We start from the raw sequence: 20,667 nt of genomic DNA, 5'->3' as shown, positions 1-20,667 counted from the left end.
GATATGTTGGAGGGCACGACATGCTCTGTGTTCCATGAGTTTTCCAGAAGTGTCTTGGGGAAACATCAGGGAAACAGAATAAACTGCTGAGTGAATGCAGCCTCAGAGTGCCAAAATACCCAACTTATTTTATGTGCACCACCCACACTGATCCTGCCTGGAGGGATTCTACATTACAATCTTAGGAGCATGGTTGAATTTAGCAGTCTAATTCTGTTCAGTGCAAAGAAGGTGAACTAAAACCCAGCTATGCCAGCCAATTGAGAAGTGGCTCCCCAAAATTGTACCTGGTTCTTTCCCTGAACAGTTACAACAGTGCCTGCACTGCCACCAAAGGTGGGTGGGATGCTGCAATGCAGAGGACTGCTGAAAGAAAGTGAAATCAGGTGTGAAGTACCATTTCCCCTTTAACAGAATGAAGCCCTGGGTGTCCACTCTCCATATCTTCTAACCTCATCTGGGTAGAGCAGGTAGGAGAGTAATACTCTTAATTTTTATTTCCATCTTTTCAACCTCTTTGTAAAATTGTACGCCTTTAAGAGAATGCCTCCGTATTAGTATTAGAGCTGGATGTAGTTTTTAAAACATAAATTCAAACTTCTAGAAATATGAAAAAAATAAAAATCACTGGGCAGCTCCCAGTTCTGGCAAGCAAATGATTTGTGAAGCAGTTGCAAGTGTTAATCCCAGCTTTAATATTTCTAATTAATTAACCTTGGCTACAGCAACTGTAAACTGCAAAGCAAGGGATTACTTTGAATTATCGGAGAATAAAATAAATCCATTATTTAAATGGGAAAAGTCTTTGAAAACAGTTGCCGAGAATCTACTAAAGCTTTAAATCATATTTAAATAAGAAGAAGAAAAAGCCCATGTGTTAAGTATTGCATTTGATTCTGTTATGAAGCCTGCCTACTCTTAACACAGGAAAACAGCTTTGAGTATTTGACTAGTCATTTTGGCACTTCCTCATCAAATAGGATTCAGGGATAAGGAACCCGCGGCCTTCTGGATATGATTGGTCCCATCAGCTCCAGCCAGAATGGTTGTTGGTCAGGGGTGATGGGAGTTGTGGTCCAGCAACAGCAGTGCCACCAATGCCCCACTCCTCTTCTACATGGTACATAGGGAGCTCCCAGCAAGCATGGACTTCCCCCTTCACTGAAAGGTTGGGACAACGCAGTGTGTGGAGAGGTTCCTGATGCCACAGTTTGTAAGGAATTCCCTCTACTCATAGAAATTCAGTTCTCATACTTTTGCACATGCAAGAATTCCTTGGATCAGTCACTTCTCAGTTAAGTTTTGACAGGTGGTCACCAGGGCTTTCAGTTTCCTCAGATCGTTGGCCAAAAGCAATAAAAGCTGGCAGACTGACTGACAGTAGTTATATAGAAAGAACCATTTAAACAATATGGGGCAGCATCCAAAGTTTGCATGAGCAGCCTCCTGGTCTTTCCCGTCTCCTCCTGCCGCTGCAGCTTCCCAACAACCTCTCTTGATGGTTGGGGGGTCGTCCTGAACAGGGCAGGCTATCTTGTGAGAGGGTCTAATTCCAAAAATGGGCAGAGGAACTGTGCATGAGTCCATGGGAACCAGAAAAACAATTTAGTGACAGCAGAAATTGAGCCACTTATTTAGCCATCTATTTATATTGATGTTTTATTTATTTACTATGCTTATCTACCCTTTCCTGAAAAACCGCACTTAGCAGATAAAAAATAGCACATAATTAATACGCGCGCACACACACACACACACACACACACACACACACTAGTGCCTCCTATATTATGTTAAGTTAGTAGGGGTTATATTGTAATTGCTTCTTTTTTAAAAAAGAAAATAAAAAAGATATTAATATGTTTGTTTTCCATCCCATACTTGAGGGAAAACAGAAAATTAAATATTGAAAAGTTTTGGCTGTTAATGCCATCTGAGATAATTTGATATTTTATTTCCTTTGCTAAAAATCAATCAATCAAAATAAATTCTAGTTTTTGTCTGATAGGTTTTAGCCCAGAATTGGTACAAGCAAACACAGAAACTGCAAACCTGATGCTTTAGTAACATTATAAACACAGATGAGGAGACTACTTCAACACATCAAATATGAACCATAAGAGTAAACAGAAAAGGATTGTCAACCCTAGAATTCCTCTCTTTCACCTGCTCTTTCAATTTCCGAAGGCCTGCCAAAGTCTAAGCATGGGTGCGTTATACAACTCAGGAAGTTTCAAAGGAATAGATGTAATGGATCTGTTATGTTAAATATGTTTTGTGAGTAGGCAGCATACCTATTTGATTCAAGAAGCCACATCTAAGTAATTTGATGTGATGCTATTCTAATATGATAGTTACCTACAGAGGATGATAAAGTAATCTTTGCTAATCATTCTTGATTAATTATTGCTTTGTGACTGGGTCATTTAATTCAGTCTTCCAATACACGCTGTTACATAAATTAAATGTCCATGCGCACAAACACACACTTTTCATAAAAAATTACACCAGCATTCTCATTACAACTGCTTCTGAATAAGTGGATATATCCTTATTAAGGCATAAATTCATCTAGTGAAATTAGTTTCTAGCAGAATGTAATTTATACAGGCTCTGTTATATTTGCTACTCAATAAGACAAACATTTTCTGTGTCACTAACAACTGATATAACCCCCCCCCCAAGTGTCCTGATTTTCCAGGGACAGTCCAGGAATTATGATAGCTATCCCAATTTCTGATTTGATCCTGGAATGTCCCTACTTCCCCCGCCATCACTGCCACTGAACTCAGGGAGGAGGATGAGCCGGCACTTGTCCCAGGTGGCAGTGGATTTGCAGGTGGCAAGGGAGCATCCCATTGCCTCTCCATGGCTGCTGTTGCCAACCTCCTCCCTTGGGCAGCTCGCAGCATCTGTTGGAGAGCAAGCAAAGAGCAGCAGAGGCCACCAGCTCCAAGGCCCAGCCCTGGGTGATGCAATGGTTCTGAGGACAGGGCCACCCTGGGCAGAAAGAAAGGGGAGCAGAGTGAAGCGGTATGAGTCTTGGTTGTTTTTTAAAAATGCTTTGTGTGTCCACATGCAATCTTTCCCCTTTCTAAAATTTGTTTATTGATGTGTGCTACTGTTTTTGTAAATCTACAAAAGAAGAAAATAAAATCAGGAATAAGGGGCGTTCTCTCTCTCTCTTTTTTAAATAATCTTTATTCATTTAAATTACACACATATACAAAGAATTTCTATACTACAAAAAGAAAATTAAAGAAAAAGCAATTAAGAAAAAAGATAAGAAAATACAGAAAAAAAGAAAGAAGAAAAAGCAGATTTAAGTGCATAAAAAAATAATCTTCCTAATTAATACTTAAATAAGGAAAAAAGACTTCTGACAAAACAAATCTTCCAATCATTCTCATTAAAAAGTTCCTTCCAGTAGCACCTTAAAGACCAACTAAGTTAGTTCTTGGTATGAGCTTTTGTGTGCATGCACACTTCTTCAGATACACACGAAGTGCATGCACATGAAAGTTCATACCAAGAACTAACACGGCTACCTATCTGTAATCATTCTCATTGTACTGCTTATACTGTCATTTTCCCCGCACAGTTTTATATTCTTTAATATTGTTCCCGTCTACTCCACAAATGATATTTGTTGTGTTTACAAGTATCACTCAAGTTCTGCTAATATGATGTGGTTGGTACAATATGATCTTATATAATCCTTAAATATTCTCCATTCTCCAAATATTTTCTGGTTCAATACTCCTCTAACTCTTCCCGTCAGTTTTGCTAGTTGTAAATATTCTAACATGATGTTACAATAAGGGGCGTTCTAAGGACGGTGGAGGGTGTGTGTGCTGTGTCTCATTGGTGTAGGCTCTTGCCCCTCTTCTGATAGGAAATGCTCTGTTGAGGTGGGTCAATTGGGGAGTGAGAGTGGGAAATGTCCCTATTTCACTTGGTGGAATGTTGGAGGGTATGATGGAATTTCTTCTTTTTTAATGGTTGATACATTTCTGATACATCTGATGAAAAATTACAGTATATGGGGTCTGGGATGTTTCGGCAAGTACGCAAAGAAATAGGATACTGGAGAGGGAAATCTAGAACTACAGCTCTTCTAAGCATTCCAAGTATTTTATTGCAGAGATCAGAGAGAAATCTATTTTGTTTGGATTTTAAGCTACCTAATTAATACAACCTGAACCAATAAGTGAAGCAAAGTTATCCATTGAAAATCACACTTCTCCAAATCTTGTGATGAAGTTCTTCAACACACACATGCACAAATGTGTACAAATGTGCATATATTAGTGAAATCATTGTAACCAATTGCATTATGGAAAGTTGCATATATTAGACAAAATTACATCAAAAATGTCTACAGTGGTACCTCAGGTTACAGATGCTTCAGGTTACAGTCTCCACTAACCCAGAAATAGTACCTTGGATTAAGAACTTTGCTTCAGGATGAGAACAGAAATTGTGCACTGGTGGCATGGCGGCAGCGGGAGGCCCCATTAGCTAAAGTGGTACCTCAGGTTAAGAACAATTTCAGGTTAAGAATGGACCTCCAGAACGAATTAAGTTCTTAACCCGAGGTACCACTGTATATAAGAATAAAACTGCACCTGAGTTGTCACGTAGACCTTTTTTATTGAAAAGAAAAATACCAAATTGCACAAAAATACGCAATTGATGCAGAAATGTGGCAAAGCAGATGTGACTCACTTGGTGGGGTGGAGCTGTCAAGCTAGCTTCTTGGAAGATGGGTTGCTGTTGCATTCTGGGAGGAAGAGGAGGAGAGATGAAGAGACTGGGTGTAGTGTGAGTAGCTTTGGGGGCAAACTGAATTTAAGGTAGGAAAACGAAACAGAGAAACCAAAATTGGCAGATTTGGCCATTCCTGTTTTATTACCTTGGTGGTTATGAGTATGAAAGATAGAAGTCTAGTACCACAGAGGAAGGAAGAATAACTATAAACTCACTAACTGCTCATCCAGAAGTTGGCTCCATTTGTAATTAGTCCACCCCAAAATGTAGCTGCTCTGAATAACAATTAAGACAGACCTCAAACATGGTTGTTGTTTTCCTTGTTCAAGGGAAAGATGAAAAACACATCTCCCCCCCAGCAGGGTGAAGCAAATCTGATAAGCATAAAAGGCGGATATAAAAATTGCATGACTTTTGTCAGCAAACTCTGATGTACATGATTATAAAAGTAATTTACTTGCATTGTTATTGCTTAATGGTAATGATTGTATCTGTAGACCATAATTAATGTATGATGAGAAGATTCCTGCAGTTAAAATACATTATAAGTTCTCTGAGGAAAGTATATCCAGAACTTAGTAGCTCTCTACCCTGATATGGGTTTTAATATAATTTCCAAGGGATTTTAAATACCCAGCTTTGGAAATTTTGCAAGCAGGAAGTGAACATTTCAGCAGCTCTAGATGTATGAAGTTGATTTGTAAGCACCCTTGGGTGGCAGTGGAAGAAGAGTGACATTGCTGCTGTTGTAAAACACACACACACAAAAACCCCACATATTGGTTATTGGAAAGATGCATTTACATATATTCCAAAACAAAATGGCTTCAGAAAGGAGCACCATGTTTATGCTGCAATAAATAATAATAACATACATGACTTTTTTCATTCTGGTCATCATATAGCTAAAGCAATCTAAAGATACGGATCTTTTTAACACACAGTCAACACAGGTGTCAGTTACTTTTCTCAGCTCGCTTGGAGCTGCACATGAAATTTGTGTGTATCTGTCAGCTTGTCTATTCTTCACTTCTGAGATTGTCAGAAATAATCAGCTTGCTCTTTCCCATTTACTCAGGTGCAAATGGAAGTCCTACTTGCCTCCTGACTGCCAAGGGACACAGCCCACACAGTGCTAGCTGTTTACACTGGAGTAGCATCACTCAAGAAAGGAACATGCAGATGTGTAAACAACCATAACATTCACAACAGAATTAGATAAATGTTATGGAAATGGCTTTTGCCAATTTTCTCTGATATTTACTATAAATATTATGGCGGGGGGGGGGGGGAGAGAAATCCAATTTCCTGGAGAGAAGGTTGGTATTGTGATTCACTGATATATAAGAATGCTAGAGCAACTGCATTTAAGTAATGGCTGCTCTCTGGTGTTCTACACAAGAAAAGCAATGTTGCTTGGGGCCACTTGTTCACAGACAGATGACTGCTACCACACAGCTGGGAGGAAACTGGCCAATTTCCACTATAAGGAAAGCACTTCTTATTTATGGAAAGCAGGGTTAATGTCTAAGTTCACTTCCAGAATGTCACTATCTTCAGGTAGAATGCAATAATGTACCAGCGAATTCAGGTTTTATAATTACAGTTGATTTGGTGCTGTTGTGCAACAAACCCATTCTCCCTCACGCCCAGTCAAACATTGTTTTTGATAAAAGTGGCAGGAAAATACACTGGAAAGTGTGGGATAAGATTTGAGGCAACACTGTATAATTACCCTACAAACAAATCAGAATGAATGCTTGGTAAGTGGCCAACATCATTTAACCTCCCACTAAGGTTTTTCAGAGCAGCCATCCATCCCTCATTACCCAAATGTCCAGAATGAAGGCACATGACACAGAAGTATGGTGAAAATGCTTCAACTTTTTGAACTATTATGTAACTCGGGCATGCAGCAAAGCAAATTAAACTGCTGCTCTGGGCCTCCTAATTTGAAAATATAGTGAGGGGTTAATTCCCCCTTTGTCTCATTCTCATGGGCAATATCATCCTAGCTAGAATGTCATTACTTCAGGCTTCCTTGGCAGCTACCTTTCCACATGTGCTAGACCACCTAGGGTAGCTGGGCAAGCAGTTTTCTATTTGAAGGGCTGTCTGGTCCAAGTCTAGTTGAAAGATAAGGAACCATTAAAAGGAAGAGCTTGAAATTACCCTGGAATGGCCCATAAAACATTAGCACCGGAACAACACCCTGAGCACACACACAGATCCCATAATCATACCTCACCAATCTGGTGAGGTATACCATAGTTCTATTTAAATGATAGTGACCTGAACTCCTGGCCTACCTGGCAGCAATATCAGTATGCCATATCCAAAGTTCAAAATCTGATGATTGATGCACACAAGCAAAGTCCAAAGGTCAGGAAACAAGGTTCAGGGTCAATACCATACCCTCCAACATTTCTCCAATGAAAATAGGGACGTTCTATTCCACAATGATAATTTTACTATTTATACCCAACACAACTTACTGGGTTGCCCCAGCCACTCTGGGCAACTTCCAACATATACAACAAGATAATAAAACATTTAAAAACTTCCTTATACAGGAGTGCCTTCACATGGCTCAGGGGTCAGATAACTCCATACCCTCCAACTTTTCTCCAGTGAAAATAGGAATATCCTACCATACCTTCCATTTCTCTAATGAAAATATGGACATCCTAAGGAAAAGTGGGACATTCTAGAATCAAATAAGAAACCAGGACGGTTTCTCTAAATCAGGGACGTCCACGGAAAATACAGTAGGGGTCTGCAATACAAGTAAACAAGTCCAGTCTCACAGTCAGGATACGGTCCAGAGTCAAACCCAAAGCACAGTCCTGTGGAGATCCATGAGCATCCAAGTCAAGGTTCATCAACATGAGCAGTTAAGCAGACACAACCCCTCCGCTTTGCTGCCCTTTAATCCTTTGCATGATGATTGCAGCATCTGGGCTTGACGAGTCATGTGCCCCATACCTGTTCCAAGCCCACTCTGGCTGAGGAATCACACAGCTCGTCCCAGAGCTAATAAGCCTCACCTGGCCAGCTAGTGAGCTGGGCTGTGGGCCCTTGCATGCTGTAGCCTCCTAGAGTGCCCCTCCCACTGCTCCCGACACCTCAGAGCCTGCTCTGTTCATGGAGACAGGGGTGTTAGGATATAGTTCCATTCCACCTTTAGAACAGATGTGTGGATTGTTGTATGTCACATGTCTGTTTACTTCCAGCACAGTCTGCTGGGAACTTCCGTTGTATATTGCTTTTGCTATGCTGCTGTTTTGCTTGGACATGAAGGGAAGCAGACATGTTTTTTCCTTTGTTCCTGATGCTGAATTTACAGCTAGCCTGTAAATATACTTACATATGCTTACTGCCACTTCTGTTGTGAAAAGTTATTCACTCTGCTGATTAGAGCGTGCTCAGTCTCTGAAGGCTTCTGAGGCTTGAGCCGCTGATTGATGCTGTTCCAAGAACCAGAGTTCGCCTGGCTGCCGGCCGGTGGCTGGTGCCAGCTGTTATGTACTGAAGTTCTCACCCTGGGCCAGCAGGGGGATACTGTAGATAGTTATGCAAATGAAGGATCGAAAGTGACGTTCAGTGATTGGATAGTTTTAGAAAGTTGCTACAGTTACGTTGTTCTGGAGCTCTATATAAGTAGGCTGACTGAGCTCTTCAGTTCAGTTCCATTCTGGCCTCTGAATAAACAAGAGCTGTTTGAAGAATCGCTGTGTCATCTGATATGTTCACCCACAACTTAACACCAGCTGGGGGCCTGCCAAATGCCCCCATCTACCCAGATGCATCCCAACAAGGGGCTCCTCCAGTGATGGGTCCTGCTGCTCTGGTTCATGTGCACTGACCCCCATCCCCTTGTCATCCTCCATCACCCTATGAACACTTCCTACACAAACCTCTCCTTCCTTAACCCCAGCTTGCCCCAGTGTGTCCCAGTCCCAGCTACACCCCTCACTGGGATGCTCTTCCTCCTTCTTGTGGCCCTGCCGGTTTATGACAGATAGCACTTGTAACATAATTAGCATAGGCAGATGTTATGCAAATCTGTCCTCTGTTAACCTCTTTTTTGACAATGCACAAATCATCACCGCATCAAGCAACTGTAGCCCAAACCAACAGATTGGCAGGTAGACTGCTCTCTGCTGCATCTTGACAAGAAGTATTTATGATATCAAAATTGTTGACTCTATTTAAGGAGGAGAAGGTGTCTTTACCTTTACAATCTATAAGTATTGTCCCAGCTCAGTGTCAAGCTTGGAGATCAAGGCACAATATGTGTGCATGGAACCTAATTTGGAAGTATAATAAGAGAGACCGTAGTCGTTGATGCTTACATGGTGTAGAAGTTAAAGTATGCTGCTTAAGTTATATATTTCATGCCTTTTAGGAGAAGTTAATGTTTTAAGTGCCTTAACTCCCATCTTAAACCAAAGGGTTTCTTTTTCTTTACAGAATGATAATAATACCATCTAGAAATAATTCCCTATTATAAGTAAAATTGAGTGGTACTGCTAACTGTTGCATATGCACAAAATCTTGGCTGCTCTCTAAAATGACGTTCTAATAATGTGTTCACACGTGTGCCCTATATTGGGTGTTATTTCTTATTATTACTCCAACAATGAAAATGTTATAATTTGTATGTGTGGATGCTTCTTCCACATGCCAGTGATCTATGAAACGTGGAGCCAGCAAGATAAGTTAACACTTTTACACAACACTGCACCTTGTTCCTGGCTATGATGTTAGAAGTATGTTAAATGCAAACTGAGTTTACCAATCAGACCTTTACTGTAAATAAAGACTTATTTTGCATGACAGGATAAAACTACCTATCATCATCTACTGAATTGGGATGTTTGACTAACACATAGCATTTACCTGTGATCACTGCTGTTGCTCATCATCACATCCTTCATTTCTCATTAGTGTTTGGGCTGCTGTCCTATTTTAGATGTAGCAATCTGTGTTGCGTCTTTTCCTCTGGTACCAAAAGGACTATGAAATACTCAGCTTTCCTGTGTTTACCCAAAGTGGCACACACACTGGTTTTCTATGCATTTTGCCAGTGCTGAAATCTCTGTCCTACTCTGAACAGTACAGCAGAAAAAGCAGAAGCACATATCATTCATGCTCCCAATTTCCTTGCTTGTTATGCACATCCAAACTGGTTCCAAAACTCAGCTGAACCGGGAGTGAAGCAAGATCCGAGCTTCTAAGAATCTCCAGCCCCATCTACACTTTGCCCAGGCCCCCTTTATGCTCACAGTTGTCTTCTTTGTCTTTAAACGTAGTTTTAAGTGAACTTAATGCAAGCAAAGGCATATAGAACAGGGGGTCTCCTCTACCTGTTGCTGGACTACAACTACTACCATCCCTTGCCATAGGCTGTGCTGGCTGGGACTGAAGGGAGTTGGAGTCCAATAACATCTGAAAGGCACCAAATTGGCTACCCTGGATCTATAAGTATCCTAATGTGGGATAAGTCTGATTCCATTAACAAAGACTCCCCAGGCATTCCTTCCTCTACTGGTGGTAAAATTATAGCCTGTGAAAAAGCTCAAAGAATAAAACATGTTCTTATTAAAACAGTAAAACAAGCAGCACAAACAAGCAAAACAAAGCAAAACAAAAGACAATAGTTGTTAATTTTCTTATTATATTCATCACTGAAAAAATGAAGTGTTTTACCAATCACCAGCCTTTATAGGTGATACCAAAAAATTCAGTGTTTTCTCGAGAACGAACCGTCTGTGTGTTCCATTTTGAACATCAATAAGTGCAGCAGAAAATGTCATTCCCCAGTGCTGTCAATGCCCCTTTGTCAAAGTATTGTCTACAGGTTTATGTCCTGATATAATTCTCAGTCAACTGCTGCTCTGTTCTTTAAGATAGGAATAGTTGGAGGGGAAAGGAGGGACACCACATTATCCAGGAAGAAGTCTTGAGACTTTTTGATGTTGCAACCTTCTGATGTGCTAGTAGCAGCAGCCAAATAAATGAAAGCAATTATTATGAAGGCAGGAACAGAATGTGGATACAATGGGGAGAAAATAACTGCAAGTGTCAGCATGTTTAAAAGGCAGTTATTTACTCAGGCATCACCTCTCTCAACACATTTATTCTGCCTGCAAACTCTAATGGCTGTGTCAGTCTTCTCGGCAGGTGAAGAACACACTTCCAAAGTGCAAAAGGTGATGGTCCCCTGTGCATTGTGCCCTGTGAGAAAATCCTACTGAAATTTTCAGTAGGGTTTAGTTCTACTCAAGATGTGTAGGATCAGGCAGCACAAATGATTTATTTATTTAGAAGAATTTATAAACCACTTTGTCAATGGCATTCTTAAGTTGTGTACATTCACCTTTGAAACTATATTTATGACATAAAGGGGATGAAATTATGATGAGGATGATGAAAGGTCAATTCTGGCCCCATCTGCACTGCAAATTTAAAGCAGTATCGTGTCACTTTTAACAGTTATGGCTTCCCTCAAAGAATCCTGGGAACTGTAGTTGATTAAGGATGCTGAGAATTGTTAGGGGACTCCTATTCTCCTCAGAAAGGTACAGTCCTAGAGGGGTTTAACAATCAATCCCTCTTCCCAGGGAACTGTAGGTCTGTGAGGGGAATATGTGTCTCCTAACAACTCTCAGTACAGTTCCCAAGATTCTTTGGAAGAAGACATGACTATTTAAAATGGCAGCCATGAGTGGCTACCCAGATTACCTCAATTACTGCAACTGCTATAGGCAGTGGCAAAACAAACAGGAAAGAGGAAGGAGGAAGAAATAAAATGAATGTAACACAACCCATAGAATTGCAAGTAATTAATTACTGAAATAAATGTAATGTTAAAAAAATTAAATGTAACAAAAGGAGACAAAAAAATCCATTTATTTGCCATTCACTTTCACTTATTTTCCCCTTGCAGATCCCTAGTAGACCATCACATGGAGAAATTGAGCAATATGAACTAGCCCCAAGAGTCTTGCTATGTACTAATCATTAACTAATTTGCTCTGTCTCCTTATTTCTATGGCGGCATAATAAAGTCACCATTGTAGTCCCAAAACAACATTAGATCTTGCAGGCAGAACATACCATTGTTCTGTGTGTCCTTTAAGCTAAATGGTTTAAAATCCTTAACATACCATTGAGTAATTGTTTTGCTCCTTGTCAGACACAGTGAGTAAGCTCAAGTAATTAATGCAATGTGTGAACATAAATAGACTCTATAGCCTCACTGGAGCATATGGATTTCTTTCTGATTAATCAGAAAACATCCATATGGTGTACAAACTCCTGATTTATGTTGTCTTCCATTCATGAAATTCAGCAGACAACTAATCTACCTCTACCTGTTGGCGGACTTCAACTCCCATCACCCCTGACCAATAACTGGCTGGGGCTAATGGGAATTGGAGTCCAACACATTGGAATGGTCACAGGTTCCCAACTCCTGCTAGAATCCCATTTACTGTTATAGGAGATAGAGAGACTTGCAGCCTTAGGGTTGTATATATGCTTAAGCAACCACCTTCTATGTTGCCATGCGCAGCACACTGTTTGTTAGGATGGCTGATAGTAACATGAAATGTGTCTATAAACATTTGCCGATCGTGGCATTCTTTCAGATTTGCATAGTCATTTACTTTTAATATAACAATTACAAATTATTAGCTTAGCCACCTCTTTATTAAATAATTGATTAAAAACATAACCTAACAAGGAACTTCAACTTGCTTTATTGTCAGCAAAGAATTCTTTGCCTTAATGTATAATTACTAATGTCAATTCTCTTAATAATTAACCATCATTTATCTTCAGCAAATATTTTATGTGACCGAACACAGCTGGGCTTTTCCTTTGGAACATGTATTATTGATAGAGTGCACATAGGAAAAGTTGAAGTAATGATATAATCTAGGTCAGGTTGCTCCTGACATTAAAAGCATCTTTTGAAATTGCATCAAGTTTATGAACTCTTATTTAATAACAGGAAGGTTCCCCCCACCCAAGCCAACAGCAGTGTGAGATGACATTTTTGTTAAGGATATTGGCTTTAAAGGAAGGGGTTAAACTTATCTTCCCCACATATTAAGGTCGCAATGTAAATTGTCTATTATTAAATGTGAAAAACTAGACATGATTTAGTGTCAGAGTCATAACATGATGACATACTTTTCAGTGCAGGTAGGTACATTATATGCCTTATTTATTTATCTACAGGATTATTTTACCCATCTCTCCTAAAAGTGGAAGACAGATAATATATTCAAAAGTCAGTAACAAACAAGCAAACACTACCGATAAAAAATTACAAAGGTAACAAAAATAGAAGACAAGAGTAGCGAATGTCTTTCCAGAAGTTCATCTAAACAGGAAAGACGTCACCTGCCTCTCTTTGGAAGGAGTTTCAGGGACTAGGCATGATGACTAAGAAGGCCCTTTTCTGGTTTTGACTAATGAAGCAAAGAGGTTGAGGGAACATTTAAGAGGCACTTCAGCTAAGCAAGCAGGTTTATGCAGGGGAAGACAGTTATTCAGATATCCTGTGCCAAACAACCAAGCTACTGCATTCTGGACCAGTTGATACTTATGAGATATTTTAAGGGTAACTGTACCAACATAGATCGAACATATGATAATTTTAGTGTTGTAAGGTAATAAAGGTGTCTTAATGGGTTAGCAAGATTTCAGCAAGACAAATGGACATAAAAGACCAATGATAAAAGGAACAAAGCTGAAACATAGCTGGCAGGGCAAAGGTGGTTCATCCACCTCATTTCCTCCCTCCCAGAGTTCAAGTCTGGATATTACGTAGGTAATTACTTTAGTATCCATTGCATGTTATATCACTTTGTTGTGTTTGCTTATGATGTACATACATCTAAGATGGGACAGATCACCAGCATTCGACACACTGCCTTGGTTTGATATTGCTATCAAAGTTTGCAATAAGTTTGCTTGTCTTCACCTCTTGTTTCTATGAACTGGCATATGTTCCAATTTCTGCTTTCTGTGAATGAAATGTCAGCATTGGTACAGAGCCAGAATAAGTGTGATTACAATTTGTGTGTGTGAATATACAGAGAGGCAGTCACTTTAGAATACCGCTTGTCATTGCATTCTATCAGCACTGCTCAACAAATTATCTAGGCCAGGCATAGGCAACCTTCGGCTCTCCAGATGTTTTGGCCTACAACTCCCATGATCCTTAGCTAACAGGACCAGGGGTCAGGGATGATGGGAATTGTAGTCCAAAACATCTGGAGGGCCAAAAGTTGCCTATGCCTGATCTATCCATTCAAATGAGAAAGCAGGCCTGACTGATAGGAAAAACTTATACAGGAAGTGCAAGCCTTATACCAAGCAATATGTTTGGTATACGTTTTCCTTTTGACTAATTTTCTCCTATTACCATTTCTTACATTTCCCTATTTCCTATGTATAGACTGTTACATGGATTGGGCACCCTCCACCAAGCACTTCAATAGCCCTCACCCACAAGCCATAATCAAAATGAATGAGGCCAGGCTTTAATTGTGCATGATAGACTCTGCCCATTGTCTATGTAGAATGATACAATTAACCAAAATATATGTAAGGAATGCATATACGTTTTATCAGTTTTCATGAGTGCAATTTTTAGTGGAGCTATAGGTCAAAATTCACCAAAGCAGTGCCCTGGGAGTTTTTAAACCACTTTTGAAGTCATTCTTGGAAGCCATGGTAAGAACATAGTCAAACCATTCCAAGCCCTCACTTGAAAGTGGTCAACCCTGGCTAATTCGTTGAGATTTTTTTATGGAGTATTACAGCCATGACAGATCAGTGAAAATGTATAGATTTAATGTGCTTACATTTTCCATAACACATTTGACAAAGTGCCACATCAGAGATTAACGGTCAACATAAAACAATCACACTCTTGGGGAGGTAAAATGGCACACAAGATAAACAAGTGTTTTAGAGGCAAAAGAAAAAGGAAAGCAATAGACTGGTAGTATCCATAACTGGAAAAGTGATCCTATGGAAGTGCATCCAAGATCAGATTTAGAGCCTCTCAATTACTGTGCATGAGATTTTCTGGTTGCCATCAGAACCTAATTCTTCAGCTACATGATAATGATTCGGGGACATACCGTATTTTTCTCTCTATAAGACGCACCAGACCACAAGACGCACCTAGTTTTTGGAGGAGGAAAACAAGAAAAAAATAATATTCTGAATCTCAGAAGCCAGAACAGCAAGAGGGATCACAGTACAGTGAAAGCAGCAATCCCTCTTGCTGTTCTGGCTTCTGTGATAGCTGCGCAGCCTGCATTCACTCCATAAGACGCACACACATTTCCCCTTACTTTTTAGGAGGAAAAAAGTGAGTCTTATAGAGCAAAAAATATGGTACTTAGTTAAAGTGGCATCTGCTCCAACAAATGGAAGTTTATTTCAGCACAAATAATGATGTGAAATTAAAAGCTAACATCAGATCAAATAGATAGTGTGAAATACACAATGCAATGCAATATGATAGTACAGTGGTGCCTCGCAAGACGAAAATAATCCGTTCCGCGAGTCTCTTCGTCTAGCGGTTTTTTCGTCTTGCGAAGCAACCCTATTAGCGGTTTAGCAGATTAGCGCTATTAGCGGTTTAGCGGCTATTAAAGGCTTAGCGGCTATTAAAGGCTTAGCGGATTAGCGGCTAAAAGGCTATTAGCGGCTTAGCGGCTTAGAAAAAGGGGGGGAAGCAAAAAAAATCGGAACACTCGCAAGACGTTTTCGTCTTGCAAAGCAAGCCCATAGGGAAAATCGTCTTGCGAAGCAGCTCAAAAATGGAAAACCCTTTCGTCTAGCGGGTTTTCCGTCTTGCGAGGCATTCGTCTTGCGGGGCACCACTGTACTGGCTAAATATTAATAAATATATGAAACAATACACAGTAATGGATGCCTCTTCAAATCAGCTGAAGAACTTGAATTGTTCTACCAAAGGCTTTAAGTACAAAAGGCAAGTTACAGGTTACAGGAATGAGCAGGTACACAAGTGGTTAAATGCATGACTAAGCATGAACTAAGATGTTGATCTAACAAATGGCATGCCTGGATAGCTAGATATAATAAATATATCTAGTTAGATCTAGTTCATATATATGGTGAATAAATAGGAACAGTGAAATTTGCATATCTCTAGACATTGTTTTATCAGATGCTTGTTACCAATTAAATAGATTGCAAGAAAAAGTACCAGAGAGATAATGGCCTAGGTTCACATGTCATGGTAATCCAAACCATGGTTTACTTGGACAGTGAGAATTTGCGGTTCCTGAAGAAGAGGCCACAGATGCTTTGCTCATCTCTCGGTTTTTTTTTACTCCCATGCTGCGCTGACCTAAACCAAGGTTTGGCTTAACATTTCATCCAAACCCAGGCTCCTAGTTAACTCTTCTCCTCCCTTCTAGGAGCTGCAGCCAGTTCCACTACTGCAAGCCCTTTGTCTTCACAATGGAACTTTACTTCTCTTCCCAATGCTCCCTTGAAATATGTTCTGGAGGTTCCCCCATTCCTCTACAGCTAATTTAGGGGGATGTGAGGGATGGGGAGGAGAGGAGAGGAGAAAAAGGGAAAGTTCCAATGCACAGCCAAAAGTACATGCACTAGCAGAACTGTTAGCTGCGTATCACCCCAGAAGTCCACACATTTGCATTGTCCTAGTAAGCCATGGTTTGTCTTATCATGGCATGCTACCTAACAAACAATGTGACCCAGACAATGTCAATTCTTCTTTATGGAATCCTATACAATAAGTCAATTATATGCAAATACTGTATATATTGTGCAAATGAAATAGAACATAGGAAAAAGCATAAAGGTCACTGACTGTTACACGTATTAAATAAAGAATAGCTAACGATACACAACACAGCTATTTGGAGCATCCAAGAATAAGAAATATTGAACAAGCTTTTCGTCCTTCTTAACATTCCTCGGTGGTTTGATCTCCTTTGGCATTTATTTTGACATTTAATCTTGAATCTTTTATAAAAAGAGACCATATCTGCTTTACACAAAATAAAAACACATTGTATGCTTCCTTCAGGGATTTTTGTCACCATTTTGCCCCTGATTTTTTGTGACATCTTATCTTTCCAAGGATGCCATTATTTTTATAGGCGTGAATTAGCATAGAACTTTCACAAAATCAAAAGTTCAACTATCTCCCTGTGGATTCACAGTATAAAGGGTAAAGCAGTGGGAAGACTTTTTTAAACATCCTTGGAGTTGATGGTTATAAAATAGCACTGGGCTTGTTAATATACCTCAGTGAAATACAAATGAGGTCTTTTAAAAATCACTTTTGAGATCTAAAATACTAGCAGTTCTCAAGTGAAAGGATTGGAAACAAGCAGCTCCATTTCCCCCCTTTTCGTATGAAATGTAGACCCAGGCTATGATTACCCAGCAAACCATGATCACATAGGGTTTACTGTTGTGATTTTCAAAACTTCACATGCAAATCTTTACAGCTTCATGGACAACTATATAAACCCTGTTCAGGCGGATCACAGCTGGATAGTCTTTGGATGGTATGTATAATAAGACACATACATGCAACAGTGGTGAACTAGTGTGAGCTATATGTTCTCTATTGCCTCCACAGAGAAGACATGAGATAAGAGGTATGGTGCAAGGCCACATGTTTTTAACCTGATTCAGCATCTACAGCCATTTCATTGATAATTTAAATTCCTACCAGCAGGTATAACTAATTTCAGGAGATGAGAGGGTGTGAATGTAAACTCCCTGTCTCCTCCGATGGGTGAAACCATGCTGACTTGAGTCACAGCACCTGCCATTTGACTAATACATGTCTTTCATAGCAGGGTAAAAAGGGTAAAGGTTCTCTGGACAGTTAAGGCCAGTCAAAGGTGACTATGGGGTTACGGTGCTCATCTTGCTTCAGGCCAAGGGAGCCAATGTTTGTCCACAGCTTTCAGGTCATGTGGCCAGCATGACTAAACCACTTCTCATGCAACAGAACACCATGATGAAAACCAGAGCACATGGAAACGCCATTTAGCTTCCCACCGCAGCAGTACTTATTTATCTACTTGCACTTGTGTGCTTTCGAACTGCTAGGTTGGCAGAAGCTGGGACAGAGCAACGGGAGCTCACCCCATTACACAGAATCAAACCGCCGACCTTCCCAAGAGGCTCAGTGGTTTAGGCCACAGCGTAACACCTGTGCACCCATCCTGCTACCACTAGTTAGTGTTTAGAAGGATGAAGCCTCCAAGACTCAAGAGCATCTGATCAATGCAGTCCCAAGGAGCTATTTGGCAATTGGAGGTGGTTGGTTGAGTGCCTTTCACCAAGGGTGCCTCCAAGTGCTCACCAGGGGTCTGAAATTTCATTTCCCTCTCTGCCCACACTATATGTCACCATTAAAAAGAAAAGAAGTCTGTAGGCTAAACCATAGCTGTCAACTTTCAGATTTGAAAATAAAGGATCAGCAGCCTCAAAAATAAGGGATCAGCAGCCTCACCTGTCCCGGGGAAAGTCTACGGGATATCTAACAATCTGGGATAGCAGCGGGAAGCAGCGGGAAATGGCACTGGAATAAGGGAATTTCCTTCAAAAAAAGGGAAGGCTGACAGCTATGAGCTAAACAAGAAGTGTTCCAATGGCCAATCATAGGATACCACCTCAAATCCTATTCATCCCACTGAGGTGGGAGGTAGCACCCTATAAAGGGCCCCAAACCTCTCTTGATTGCCCTCAGGACTCTTCCCAAGGCAAGCTCCTTTCTAGTGCATGGTCCCTATCCACAGGCTACATCTCTCAACATCTCTCAGCTGTGTCATCCTCAAGGGCTTTCCCCTGGCTGGAATGTGTCTGTTTACCTGCCTCTTGTTTACCTGCATGGGTTGTGAGGAGATCAGTAGTATGTATGTGAGTGTATCAACATCTGACTTCTGTGTAGTTGGAATGTACCCTACTGCAAAGGTCAGTACCAGCTGACCCACCACTTCATCTGGCCCCACCCACCGGAAGGTTGCCTCTGAGGGTATGCAGCCTTTGGGAAGTAAAAAGAACTCCAATCCTCTAAGATTTTGCACATTTGTAGCAGCAAAGAAACATATAAAGTTATTAAAATATTTATCTGGCAATAAAAATATGTATGTTGCTCTGATCCATTACACCTCAAAGGTATCCATGTTTCTACTCAAAAGAAAGACCCACTTTAGATCACTGAAACATGTTTTCATCAGCTCCACCAAAAGCCTGGGTGAGCAACTGTGTTTTAGTACTTGGTGCCCAAAGCCCATCAGTGGAGAGGCTTAATTGCATCTCTAGGGACAATGAATTTCATACTTCGGGCATCACCACAGAAAAGGTGCTATCCCATGTCACGATACAGCAAGCAATCCTTGGTGATGGAATAACCAGAAGGTCCTTCTCTGCCAGTCCTCAATGCTCAGGTCAGGTGTTAAAGGAAAAGGCAAGACACTTGGGTCCCAAGTCATTTAGGGCTTTTTACATCAACATATTTATATCAACACCCTATACTGGGCCAGTAACATATAGCAAGCTCTTTTTATGCTATGAGAAGTGCCTTGATTGACCTAACTGACAGTCTTTAAAGTGTCAAAGCATATGTTTTCTTAGCACTTGGAGGTGTGTTGCTGGCAAGTTATCATTGGTGTGCCACACAAAAAGACGCTGAATTACACACTGCCTTCCATTATCTCTGATCAATTCCATTAATTCTGCTGTTTAAAGGTGTGTAATTGATTGATGAATCTCCCCTTCTAAGTGTTTGCAGTTGCTGTGGACCTAGGATGGGGGAAGAGCTCTACACAGAGATCACTACTTTTTGGAAGAAAGAGCCCATAACAGAACTGAGAGCATTTATTTTAGTAACAATTGAGAAAACCTGTGGAATTATAGAATCTGCCAGGTTATACAATCAGAGAAGAGGATAGACATCTTTTAGTGCTCTATTCAGGAAAACTATGATAATGATTTCAGAGTGAGAACAACAGTAACAGAAAGCTGGTTTTTTCACTTCCCTGCAAAAATGTGTTGGCATGGGAGTAGAATGTATCATGCCTTGCTCAGTGACACCCAGTTCAGTGTAAAGTGCTCTTCATCACCCACCAAAAAAGTGTGAGTTGTGTTGCAATTTGGAAATGATGACATTTCAACCCAAACCCTTTGACTTGTTAGTTTTACATTTCTTCACATGGGATTATTTAAATGCACTTGCTAAAGACTATTTGATCTTACAGACACCTTCTGATGGAGGAAGCAAGAAGTAGCTTCATTAAAGAAGGTACTACTTTGAATGCTTGCTTATGACATCTTTTGTCATAAAGATGTCACAAGTGAACATTAGAAGTCTGTCTTCAGCTATTGTAAATACAAGAATATGAGAAATGCCCTGCTGAATAAGACTAAAGGCCCATCTAGTCTAGCTTTTCGTTCTCATAATGGCTGAACAGATGCCCAATAAGCAGAAATGAGTGCAATAGCACTCCTGGTGCCATTTTTGTTAAAACGAAAATAAGAAATAAGCCTAAAAATCTAAGGTTGGCATATTTACCCCGCTCTAGCACTATATTCTGGTTTTGAAAGAATCAGAGAATGAAGGGACAACTTGAGGTTGCTTTTTCCATTATTAATTCTTCTTCACGAACAGAACTTCAATTCCACATTAAGACGTGGAGCAGATGGTTAACACCACTCTGTGTTAGTCTGTTCTGACACTTTTCAATAAAGGCAGGTGCCAAATGCTACACTTTGATATAGATATGACCTCTGGGAATGATTGTTCTTTTTGCGTGTTGAGTCCCACAATTGCCACCCCCCAATAATTCA

Source organism: Podarcis vaucheri (genome assembly GCF_965113315.1).
Source record: "Podarcis vaucheri genome assembly, chromosome: 9".
Classification (NCBI taxonomy): domain Eukaryota; kingdom Metazoa; phylum Chordata; class Lepidosauria; order Squamata; family Lacertidae; genus Podarcis; species Podarcis vaucheri.
The sequence above is the reverse complement of the archived record's forward strand: the minus strand, read 5'-3'. Positions refer to the sequence as shown.